Genomic DNA, 12,032 nt, shown 5'->3' with positions numbered 1-12,032 from the left:
TTTAAATCAATCTTCACTTTATTTCTTTTTAAAAGACTTTATTTATGAGAGAGAACACAGAGTGAGAGAGAGAGAGCATGAGAGAGGGGATGGGCAGAGGTAGAGGCAGACTCCCCACTAAGCGGGCAGGCTGATGCAGGGCTCCATCCTAGGACCTGAGCCGAAGGCAGACGCTTAACCAACTGAGCCACCCAGGTGCTCCCCTTTCCACTTTATTAATCACAAAAACAGGACATATAATATATTTTGTTTGGTTGTACAAAAGATCTTTCAGAACCTTTCTGACTCAGAGGTACAACTGTGAGGCCAACAGTCCTCAACGTCTTGAAAACAGTTGGTTTCTTGGGCAAGCATGCCTGAATTTTTGTTCTAACACCATCACCTCTCCAAGCCTATCCATAACGTGAGACCAATAATTCTCATCTCTTGAGGATTTTAAAAGGATTAAACATGATGGCATTTTATTTTATTTTATTTTTTAAAAATTTTTATTTATTTATGATAGTCAGAGAGAGAGAGAGAGAGAGAGAGAGAGAGAGAGAGAGGCAGAGAGAGAAGCAGGCTCCATGCACCGGGAGCCCAATGTGGGATTCGATCCCGGGTCTCCAGGATCGCGCCCTGGGCCAAAGGCAGGCACCAAACCGCTGCGCCACCCAGGGATCCCCATGATGGCATTTTAAATGATGGTATTCAACAGTGGCCTGTTGGGACCTGCACCTCACAAATTGGAATTCTGTTAAGAAATAATGGCAGGAGTGAAGATCAAAAGAATAGTGAGAAAGAGTGGCTTCTCCTTGAACATAGATGTTGGTTGAGCTGCTGCAAAGCAAGAGAGGCACCAGCATTCCCAAATTGTACTTGATACTATACATTTAAGGCCAGTCTTCATTTAAAGGTGTTAGAAAAATAAAACAGTCATTTTTTAATCCTGTGTGTTTCCACACAGAAATAATTAATGAATTAAATATTGTTTTCCCATGAAGCGTTCTGCTCAACGTTTTATCTCTGAGACAATGAACAAGTATTATACTTGTTACTTATTATGTGCCTAGCATTGTTCTAGGCAGTGACAGGAACATGGTCAGGCGTTGGGATCATTAAGACCTGGGAGTGAGCCTGGCTTTTGGTTCCCAGCCACGCTGTCCTCCTGAGGTCACTTATGTACAACTCAGTTTTCTCATTTTTGGTATACACATAATTATTCATAGGTTATTTATGAGGGTCAAAAATTGGTATAAAGCAAATTGTGAAAAAATGTAATGAAATAATTAATATATTAAATGAAAAGCAGCTAGCAATGGAGCTCATTAAAATCCAAAGTAGTTGTATAATTAATTGTAGAAAGATTACAAAAACTTTCTAAGCCAGAATGGTAAAAGGTACTACACGTAACCTTAACCAATTAAGGAAAACATCTTCAATAGTATGTTTTAATTTTGTCTGAGACCACAGGGAAAGTCTAAAAAGCAAGAATGTTATTATATATGTCATGCAACTTGTTTTTCCCACAAAATATCATTTTCAATTTCTAAAAATAATTTTTAAGTGCTACATGACCTTCATTTTAACTAAAGATTATGTCTTTAATCTTTAAAGATTAAATTGGTCATAATAAACCCAGTTTCTCTTATTAAATTCCTAGGCTGCTTTCAAATAGTTTTCATTGTTATAAGCTAACACTTTATAAACAATTTTGTGTCTGTATGTGTCTTAAGATATATAAATTATTTTGCTAGAAAAAATTTTAAGAGTAAAATATATGAATTAAATGATATTTAAAGTTTTACGGATTTTAAAATATATTTCCAAATTTTCCTTCAGAAAAAAGTAGATATAATTTCACCAAATGATGTGGAAAATTCATGTTCATAACTTGCTGATATGTAATTCTTTTTTTTTTTTAAGATTTTATTTATTCATGAGAGACACAGAGCGACACAAAAACATAGGCAGAGGGAAGAGAAGCAGGCTCCATGCAGGGAGCCCGATGCGGGACTCGAATCCAGGACTAGATCCCGGGACTCCAGGATCACGTCGCGAGCTGAAGGCAGACGCTCAACCACTGAGCTACCCGGCTGCTCCTAATATTTGTAATTCTTTCCCAACTTGATAGATAAAAAATATTTTATTGTGTAGTCTTGTAAAATTAAACACTAAGCATGCACAAAAAATTAATGTATATGTCACCCTTTATTCTCCAATGATCATTATCAATGAGATACTTTTTTTTAAAGATCTTATTTATTTATTTGACAGAGAGAGAGAGAGAGCACAAGCAGGAAGAGCAGCAGAGGGAGAGGGAGAAGCAGGCTTTCTGCTGAGCAGGGAGCCTGATGTAAGGCTTGATCCCAGGACCCTTAAATCATGACTTGGACAGAAGGCAGCCGCTTAACTGATTCAGCCACCCAGGTGCCCTAGGTAATTATTTTCTATGAAACTTGATTATCTTGTTGTACATAGGTGTGCATGCATGTGTGTGTGCATTGATACACACATAAAGAAGATAATTTGATATAAATTTTAACTTAACAAAATGTTTTAGATATTGGTGTGTGATGCTGTGGTGTGTGTGTGTGTGTGTGTGTACATTTAGAGTAAATGGTCACATTGTTTTCCACACTAGACTTGGAGCGTATTTATTTCTTCTCTAATAATATATTTTTAAGTTGATTACAATGGTCTATTATTAAAACTAATGTAGCATTTATATATATATACATATATATGTGCAAACATAATACTATTATTAGTTTTGATGTCAACCTACTCTCCAATAAAACATTATGATATTAAACTTCAAAATTAGTATATAAAATTATCATTTTTTTCACATCTTCACAATAATTAGTTCAGTTTTTTTTTGCATTTTTTTTATATCAGCTGAGGATGACATCTTTTCATTCATATATTTAGGGAACTGTACATATAATGATTTTAACTTGGTACTTTTTCTGCAAGGAATTTTTATTGTTTACATAAGTTTAATGTATAGCTTCAATATTTTTAATAATATCTTCCCTATATACTTCCTAATATATAGTTTTATCTCATTAATCTACCATTTATATTTGTTAACTTTTTTGTCATAAAATTATAGTATTTCCAAGAACATAGTCATATGTTGATAAGCCATTATGTGTTGAACTTAAATTCCATTGTTATCAAGTACTAAAATGCAATATGTATTATATATGTCTTATTGAAATACTAAAATTTTCACCAACATCGTTTTAATTATTATAATAGAGTTTAATATCTAATACTAAAGTTAAGCTTTCATTTTTCACCTTCTTCAAATATTTTCTTTCACAATTCTTAATAAACTGGTGGCTTGATGGTTATTCTTTCACATTGATATTCATAGATAACTTTACATTTTATCTCCTGTACTTGACTAGTATTGATCTCGTAATTGTTCTAGGCTTACAGAATTGGTTGTGATTTGGTTCATGCTTTTGTGCTGTAAAAGCATTCGTTTATGAGAATAATAAACTCTTTATTGAAGATATAGTAGACATTTTTCCATTATTTATTGTCAATGCTGTAAATCTTTGACTGCCCTTCTAGTTGCTCCAGTGACTTTTAGATTTGGTTTCCATTTTTCCTGTCATTTAAGTTCTATTTTCTTAGAAATATATCCTTTTGTCAATTTAAAAACATTTGTTACTAAAGAGTTCTACAGGTTACTAAATATTTTAAAAACATTCTCTATCTTTAAGAATGTGCTCTTTTTGTGGGGTGCCTGCCTGGCTCATTTGGGAAAGCGTGTGACTTTTGATCTCAAGATAGTGAGTTCAAGCCATATGTTGGGTGTGAAGCCTACTTAAAAAAAAGGAAAAAGGAATGAACTCTTTTTCAAATTATGCTCATTTGTGCCATCTTTTTCATTTTTTGGGTGGGGTACACATTATATTGACTTCTACAAATTTATCTTTTATTAAAGATGCGTTTTGAAGTACACTCACTATCATAATCCTGACATTATTTTTGTCTACTTTTCCCTTGGTAAATACTCATCTGTAGAAGCACATTCTATTACACAAGTTGAAAACAACTTCACCTTTCTCATCCCAGTTTCTTTCTTTCTCTGATGATAAGTGATGTTTAGCATTTTTTTCATGGCTCCATTGGCCATCAAGATGTCTTCTATGGAAAAAAATGTTTGTTCATGACTTCTGTCCGTTTTTTGATTGGATTCCTTGGGTTTTCTTTGGTGTTGAGTAGTATAAGGTCTTTATATATTTTAGATACTAATCTTTCATTGACTGTGTCATTTGAAAATATCTTCTCCAAATCAGTAGGTTGTCTTTTAGTTTTGTTGATGGTTTCCTTCACTGTGCAGGAACTTTTTTTAAAAAGATTTATTTATTCATGAGAGACACAGACTGAAAGAGAGAGGCAGAGACATAGGCAGAGGGAGAAGCAGGCTTCTCACAGGGAGCCTGATGTGAGACTCCATCCCACATCCCGGGATCAGACCGGAACTGAAGACAAGCGCCCAACTGCTGAACCACCCAGGTGTCCCTGCAGAAACTTATTTTTCTGAGGTAATCTCAATAGCTTATTTTTACTTTAGTTGCCCTCATCAAGAGATATATAAAAAAATAAGTTTCTATGGCAATGTCAGAGAAGTTATTGCCTGTGCTCTCTTCTAGCATTTCTATGGTTTCAGGTCTTACATTTAGGTCTTTAATCCATTTTGATTTTATTTTTGTGTATGGTGTAAGAGCATGGTCCAGTTTCATTCTTTTGCTTGTAGCTATCTGGTGTTCCCAACATTTGTTGAAGAGACTGTCGTTTCTCCATTTCATATTCTTGCTTCCTTTGTCAAAGATTAATTGACTATATATTCATGGATTTCTGACCTTATTCTGTTCCATTGACCTATGTGTCTGTTTTTGTACTAGTATCATACTATTTTGATTACCACAACTTTGTATTTTGTCTTGAAATCTGGGATTATGATACCCCTAGTTTAGTTCCTTTTTTTAAAGATTGTTTTATCTATTCAGGGTCTTCTATGGCTTCATGAAAATTTTAGATTTGTTTTAGTCCCATGAAAAATGCCATTAGTATTTTGATGGGAATTGCATTAAATCTGTAGATAATTTTTTGTGGTATGGATATTTTAACAATATTTGGTCTCCCAATCCACAAGCATGGAATATCTTTCCATTTGTTTCTGTCATCTCTGATTTCTTTCATCAGTGTTTTATAGTTTTCAGAGTACATGTCTTTCACCTCCTTGGTTAAGTTTACCCCTAGGTATTTTACCTTTTTTGGTACAATTGTAAATGAGATTGTTTTCTTAATTTTTCTTTCTGCTTCATTGTTAGTGCATAGAAGTACAATAGATTTATCTTATTAATTCAGTATCCAGCAACATTACTAGATTCATTATCAGTTATTCATTTATCATTTATCAGTACTAGCAATTTTTTGATGTATTACTTAGGGGTTTCTATATATAGTATCATGTCATCTTCAAATAGCAAAAATTTTACTTCTTTACTTAACTGGATTATTTTTATTAGTTTTCCTTGTCTGATTGCTGAAGCTAGGACTTCAGTACTATGTTGAATAGAAGTAGTGAGAATGGACATCTTTGTCTTGTCCTGATCTTAGAGGAAAAGCTCTCAGTTTTTCCCCATTGAATATGTGAACGTAAGTTTTTCATAGGCCTTTATTATGTTGTATGTTTTCTCTGAATGTATTTTGTTGAGGGTTTTTATATTGAATGGGTGTTATATTTTGTCAAATGCTTTCTCTGCATCTATTGAAAGGATCATATGGGTTTTATCCTTCCTCATGTTGATGTGATGTGTGATGTTTGTTGATTTGCAAATATTGAATCCCTCTTGTATCCCAGGATTAAATCCCACTTGATCATGATGAATGATTTTCTTAGTGTATTGTTGAACTCAATTTTGTATTATAGATGATTTTGGCATCTATATTCATCAGAGATATTTGTCTGTAGTTTTTTTTTTTTGTTTGTTTGTTTAGTGTCTTTATCTGTTTAGTATCAGGGTAATGGTGGCCTGATAGAATGATTTTGAAGCTGTCCTTTCTCTTCTATTCTTTTGGAATAGTTTGAGAATTTTAAGTATTAGCTCTTCTTTAAATGTTTGATAGAATTCACCTGTGAGGTTGTTTGGTCCTGGACTTTTATTTGCTGAGAGTTTTTTGATTACTGATTCAGTTCCATTGCTGATTAATTTGTTGAGACTTGTTTTGTGGCCTAACATGTGATCTATCCTGTGTAATGTTCCAAGTGCAGAATGTGTATTCTGCTGATTTAAGATGGAATGTTTTGAATAGATCTTTCTGGTCTATCTGGTCCAATGTGTCATCCTAAGCTACACTTTCCTTTTGGGTCTTCAGAGTGGATGACTCATCTGTTTATGTAAGCGGGTGTTGGGGATCCCTGGGTGGCGCAGCGGTTTGGCACCTGCCTTTGGCCAAGGGCGTGATCCTAGAGACCCAGGATCGAATCCCACGTCGGGCTCCCGGTGCATGGAGCCTGCTTCTCTCTCTGCCTATGTTTCTGCCTCTCTCTCTCTCTCTCTGTGTGACTATCATAAATAAATAAAAATTAAAAAAAAATCCATATTTATGTAAGCGGGTGTTAAAGTTTCCCACTATTATTGTATTAATGTATTTTTTTCTTTATGTCTATTAATGGTTGCCTTATGGATTCAGGTGCTCCTGTATTTGTTGCATAAATATTTATAATTGTTTTATCTTCTTGTTGGATTGTTCCCTTTATCATTTTTTAGTGTCCTTCTTTTTCTCTTGTTATAGTCTTTGTTTTAAAGTTTGTTTTGTCCAGTATAACTACTGCTAACCCAGTTTTCTTTTCACTTCCATTTGTGTGACAAATGCTTTTCCTTCCCTTCACTTTTAATCTATATGTGTCTTTATGTCTGAAATGAGTCTCACGTAGGCAGCATACAGATGTATAGATTGGTCTTGCTTTTTTATCCATTCTAACTCTCTGTGTCTTTTGTTTGAAGTATTTAGTCCATTTACCTTCAAAGTAATTACTGATAGGTATGTATTCATTGCCACTCTGTTACTTGTTTTACGGTTGTTTTTGTAGTTCTTCTCTGTTCCTTTCTTCTCTTGCACTCTTTCTTATGGCTTGCTGGCTTTCTTCAGTGATTTGTTACACTCTAATTCTTTTCTCTATTTTTTATGTATTTATTACAGATTTTTGATTTATGGTTACCATTAGATAAACCACAACATCTTATGCACTTAGCAGTCTATGTAAAGCTGATGGTTACTTAAATTTGAAATCATTCTTACTCCTCTCTCCCTCATGTTTTAGATATATGATGTCATAATTTACATGCTTTTATTTTGTGATTCCTTTGACTGATTTTTAGAGATATACTTAATTTTAATGCTTTTGTGCTTCCTACCTTTCTTACTCCTATTTTATGGTTTTTCCTTTCTTCACAAAAATTCCTCTTTAATATTTCTTGTAGTGTGTGGCTTCGTGTTTATGAATTCCTTTAACTTTGGTTTGTCTGGGAAACTTTTATCTTTCCTTCTGTTCTGAATGAATCCTTGCTGGATTTTTTTTTTTTTTTTATTTCAGCATTTAGAAGATATCAAGCCACTCTCTTCTGCCCTGAAAAGTTTCTGCTGAAAATCAGCTGATAGGCTCATAAGATTTCCCTTATAAGTAACTTTTTTCTTTTCTCTTTCTGTTTTAAAATTCTCTCTTCATTACTACTTTTTTTCCCTCCATTTTAATTGCTATATGTTTTCTATGGACCTCTTTGGGTTGATTTTGTATTGGGTTCTTTGTGCCTCCTGGATCTGGATTTGTTTCCTTCCCCAGATTAGGGAAGTTTATAGCTATTTATTTCTTCAAGTACATTCTCTGCCCCTTCTCTGTCTTCTCCAGAGATCCCCATAATGTCAATATTATTATGCTTGATGATGTTGTTATGTTTCCTTAATTTATTTTCATTTTTTTATTATTATATTTGTCTTTTCTGTTGTTTTGTCTAATTGCTGTCCATTACTTTTTCTTCCAGGTCATTGATCCATTCCTTTTTTTTTTTTTTTTTTAAGGAACATTTAATTTAATATCAAGAGTGCAATACAAAAGGCCCAAACACAATGAAGGAAACACATTCCTGCATTAACACCAATGACAATGCTCTTTCAACATGTGCCTGTTGAATGGAATGGGGATTTAATTTCACTACTGAAAAAAATAACGCAGTGAGTCTCATCACAGCCAATAATCCTTATACAATCTAGTAGTGAAATGAATGTTTATAATGCTTCAAACAGTTTCAACCTGAAGTTTGATACCACACCTTTATGTTTGTTTGTACAGTCCTCAGTAAGATTATCTACAGCATTAGCAACCATTCAAAGAACAAACCATTGATTAAAACCACATTGGTTTAAGGCTCAATCAAGTAATATAGAGCCCCAAACTAAATGGTTAAATATATGAACTACTTGTACTGACATCTATTATTTGATTCTCTCGTGACTATTAAATTAGTTCTTAGCAAATAAACTCTTTAAAGGCAAAATTCACCTCATTTGAGTTTTGACCCACAAGTTCAACAACAATCACGAAGTCCACAGTCTTATTGGCAAACCTGAGCTACAGTGTCTCTAAGTCACTATGCTCAAGGTTAAGAGCGATGCATATTCCATTTTTACATTTTACTGGAATTTTACATGTTCAGTTCATGATTTTAAATCTCTAGGTTTTCATTCCTCCAAACTGTCTGGAGACACAGTGTGCCACAGACTTAAGACTTCTGTTTCTCCCTCTATTTTCTTCAGACAGAAACATTTCTCAAGTGTCTACATGTTCTAGAAGGGGAATTTTTTGGAGGTGGCCATTTTTTCGGAATAGTCCGACGCCATCAGGCCTCTGAAACAAGGGGAGGGGGAAGAAAAAAAAAAGCTGAAACACAAGGTTCATCTGATAAGTTTTACATTAACCATTACAAGCTGGGTAGTATAAGATGTGGCTTTTTTTGGCTCAAAAAGTCTGAGTCTTGGTGTGGAAATGAGTACTTGGCTGTCCCACCACAGCTTTCTCTAGTGGGACTGTCAAGGAAGTCTTGACTGGGGAGTATGATTTGTTTGCCTATCAGGCATAAACTTCAAGGCACTCAGTTCGTTTTGGGCTCGTTCCAGTTTGTCTTTAGTCTGTTCCAGTTCACCTTTCATTTTTAGGAAAAACAAGTTGATCACTGGGTCTACCATTGTTGATCTCAGTTGGGCAATGCTAGGCTTGCTGGACTTGCTTGAGGTACTGGATTTGAGTAGTACACTCTTGCATCTCTTGCTCCTTGGTTGCCAGTCGCATTACAAGGATGTTTTCTCTGAGAGCAGACTCTTGTTGTTGTTGCTTTAGTTTTTCTTCAGACTCCCTTAACCCAGTTACATCATTAGAATTAAGATCTGTGCACTTGCCCTCCAAAGCTTGGACATATGCTTCATATTGTTTCCACCTTAGAATTAACTCATCTCGTGCTATAACTTTGAAGTCTGTTTCACTCAGTCGAACCTCTTCCCTTTTTGGGAAGAGGTTCCTCGTTGGTCATCTTGAATCCGGCCGGTCGCTGGGCCCCGCCGCAGGGAGGAAAGGCCAGGGCGCAGCATCTGCCCGGAGCCCCCAAGCGCTAGCGAGGAGTTGCGCTTGGCTGGCACAACTCGGTGGAAGCGGGGGGCCACTGATCCATTCCTATGCTTCCTGTAGTCTGCTACCCATTACATCTAGTGTATTTTTATTTTTTATTTTTTATCTTTTTGCTGAGTTCTTCAACTTTGGGCCATTCTTTTTGGATTTTATCTCTTTATTGAGGATTTTACCAAGGTTGCATACTGTTTTCTCCAGTGCAATGAGTGTCATTATGACCATTACTTCAAATTCTCTATTAAACATATTACTTACCTCATTTTGTTTAGTTCTATTACTTTGATTTCCTTCTATTTTTTTTTCCTTTAGGGAGATACTCCTCTGTCTCCTCATTTGTCTAACTTTCAGTGTCTGTTTCTGTCTTTTAGGAAAATCAACTACATCTTCTATGCTTGAAAGTTGTGGCCTTATGGAGAATATGTCCTGTAGTACCTTGCAGTGCAGTGTCCCCTGTTCACTGTAATTCAGCAGTTCAGTTCAGAAGTGCCTCCTTTGTAGGTTGTGTGCACCCTGATCTTGTGGCTGAGTCACTTTTCCCTTCAGACTGGTGGTTTGCAATGACTCTCTTTGCCTGTTGTGGGCAGGGCTTGGTCCCTGTGGTGTTAGTGGGCTAGTCTGGGGCCATCTTGGGCTTAATAGAAGTCAGATTAGGTGATTGCCAGAGATGCAGTAGCACTGAGCTACAGACTGATTTCCCTGTGTTGTCTTTCCTTGAGTAACTATCATCAGTGTACGGAGACTGTAATCAGACCAGACCTTGGCAGGTCCCAAGGTCTGCCTTGGCTGGTGGGAGGAGCTCTGCACCTGCCTGGAACTGAGGTGGGGTGGGGATAGTTGAAGGAGACTGATCTACAGAAGAGAATGGGACAGGTGTGCAGTGTTAGCAAAAACATTTTTGGGGGGGTCTGCCTGGGAGGACCTAGAGACAAGGCCCAGCTGTCCAGGGTTGTCCTCAGAAGAATGTGGGAGTAAGGCATGCTATTAGTAAGTTAGATGGAGAGTATTCTCCATGTGCTGATTCCTACAGGTGTCTGTGTATTTGGGTGCTGGTTGTGGGCAGGAGGGAAATGGCACTCACCAGCAACTTTGTTCCTAGAGATGTCTCCTGAGAGATGCCTGCTCCTCCAGCACATGCTCTAAGATTAATCAACAAATTCTCATCCTATTTACCCCAGGTATTTTTCAAACTGCTGCTTCTATGCTGCATCATAGTGGGGTGTTTATTTTGCCATCTCTTTAAGGGCAAGGACTCAGTTTCTTCTCACTCTCTTGGTTCTTCCAGAGCTAGGCCCATTGATTTTCAAAGTTCCAGGTGTTAAGTCCTGCTGATTGTAAGAACTTACTAAATTCAGCCCCTCTAGTTTTATTATTTTTTAAAGGTTTTATTTATTTATTCATGAGAGACAGAGAGAGAGAGAGAGAGAGAGAGAGAGAGAGGCAGAGACACAGGCAGAGGGAGAAGCAGGCTCCGAGCAGGGAGCCTGATGTGGGACTGCATCCTGGGACTCCAGGATAATGCCCTAAGCCAAAGGTAGACGTTCAACTGCTGAGCCACCCAGGCATCCCAGGCTCCTCTAGTTTTCAAAGCCAGATGTTATAGGGATACATCTTCTTCATGTAGCCTCCCTGGTGTGAGAGTTTGCTCTCTCTCTTCTCTTTGAGCCTAGGTCATCCTTCCCTCCTGGGGACTGCCCCGAGGTTTGTAAAGCTGCCAACTACATCTATGTCCTTCCTGCTTTCTTTCATGTGTCCTCTTTCCTACGTTTAGCTGTGGAGAGTCTGGTTTGCAGTCTTCAGTGGTTTTCTGGGTCATTTACACTGATGTGGGTGTAACTGTGTGATGAGGTGAACTTAGGATTTTCCTACTCCACCATCTTCCCTGGAAGTCTTGTCTCCCTTTTTTAATTAATAATACTCTACAAACATTTTTCTTCTCAAAAAGAAAAAAAAAACAATTTTAATTGTATTGATCAAATCTTCTCTGTTGGGCTTTGTTAACTTTGTTCTTTATGTTAATTTTTAGTTTTTAAAAGTAAATTTTACTTTTTAATTATACATGAATGAATGCTTGTTATAACAAGTGCAATAATGTACTTTAATATGTGTATTGTCAATGCTTATCATCTCCCACTCCCATGCCAGCATTCTCATTACCGGCCCAATATGTGTTTTTTTCAAAACTTCCTTCTTATTATAAAAACTTACCTAAACATATATACACACAAAACTTCAACACTAGGCACTGTGTGTGTGTGTATAAAATGTCATCAGAATCCAATGATATGAGGTATCTACTTAGATAATATATGAATGGATTTCTTCATATGATGATACCTTGTATTGT

At 36.2% G+C, this 12,032-nt stretch overlaps 1 pseudogene; it reads right to left on the bottom strand.

The window, feature by feature from the left end:
* Positions 1-9,096: 9,096 nt before the first annotated feature.
* Positions 9,097-9,593, bottom strand: LOC112932605 (pre-mRNA-splicing regulator WTAP pseudogene; annotated as a pseudogene).
* Positions 9,594-12,032: the final 2,439 nt, after the last annotated feature.

This window comes from Vulpes vulpes, chromosome 5 (assembly GCF_048418805.1).
Source record: "Vulpes vulpes isolate BD-2025 chromosome 5, VulVul3, whole genome shotgun sequence".
In the NCBI taxonomy this organism is placed as follows: Eukaryota; Metazoa; Chordata; class Mammalia; order Carnivora; family Canidae; genus Vulpes; species Vulpes vulpes.
Note: the sequence above shows the minus strand (reverse complement) of the source record. Positions and strands in the feature narration are given on the sequence as shown.